Consider the following 1,194-nt stretch of genomic DNA (forward strand, 5'->3'; position numbering starts at 1 on the left):
CCCGTCCGGGGAGGTGGGACCACGCGAGGAGTGAGCACCTCACCCCCGAGCAAGCACTGGCCCCTTCACTAGAGCTGGAAGGAAAGCTGCAAATACATCCCAAATAAAAAGAGGGAACGGAGGTCAGATAACCCTTACGCTCCTCTGCAGAGGAGGACAACCCAGACAGGGTTTGCTCCGCCAGTAAGACTGAATGGGGATAACCGCGTTCTCATAAAACAACTTGTTTCCATGTAAAACCCCCTGCAATGGGAAATTCTGGATGGAAGCAGCTATTTGACACTGTTTGAACATTATTCTCAGCAAAAAGTTATTTACACACCAATGACAGATGTTAAAATACAGACACCTCTCTGGAGGACTCAAAGAGCAGCTCTGTAAATCCAGGTAAGTTCACTGGAGACAGGAAAGACTGTTACTTGAACACCTTCCCTTCGACCCTCTTTTCAGGTTTGTACATTAATGACAGGAGAGATCCTTGACAAGATCCGAAACACCACCATTTCATTTGACGAAAGATTCATCATTTGGTGATATTTTTTTTTTTAAAAAGTGAGGTTTACTCGTTTAGCTAAATTGCAATATGAACACTGTTTGTGATTTGAAGAATTAACTTGGTTCAAAGAATGAACAGAATTAACGGTGCCCACTTTGAAGCCTGTGCACACCTCTGTTGAAGCGCTTTGCTGCACTGGGGCCTAAGTCGGTTAATTATCAGAATCCAAGGCAAACGTGAAAGCGGGGCTGAGGAGGCAGATCTCTGGCAAAGTTTCAGTGATTTGGCAGCAATCGTATTCCTTCCCCCACCCATAGCCTGGAAATGTAAGCGTGCCATTGTAAAGGTTCCCCTTTACACAATTTCACCACTATTTCAAGTAAGAACTAACCAAGAGGACGGGTAACTAAGCTGCAGTGGGCACAGGGCTATGCCTACACTTCCAAGAAGTCAGTTTGGATCGGGGACTTCTTGGGCGGGCATCCTCCTGCTGGTGACGACCACCTCAATGCCCTCCACTTCTGCATGGACAGCCCAGGGAGCAGTCCCTGCTCCGGTAACATGAATAGATGGAGCATCCGATAGCTGTATTTCCACAAACAAAAATATCTGTGCCTTCCTGCTTCGCCGTAGAAATGCAGACACTTCCACGCTGGTTCAGAGAGTCTACAATTCCCAAAACAGCAGGCTCCTAAGAA

The sequence above is a fragment of the Charadrius vociferus genome, unplaced genomic scaffold, assembly GCF_000708025.1.
Source record: "Charadrius vociferus isolate BGI_N301 unplaced genomic scaffold, ASM70802v2 scaffold163, whole genome shotgun sequence".
NCBI lineage: Eukaryota > Metazoa > Chordata > Aves > Charadriiformes > Charadriidae > Charadrius > Charadrius vociferus.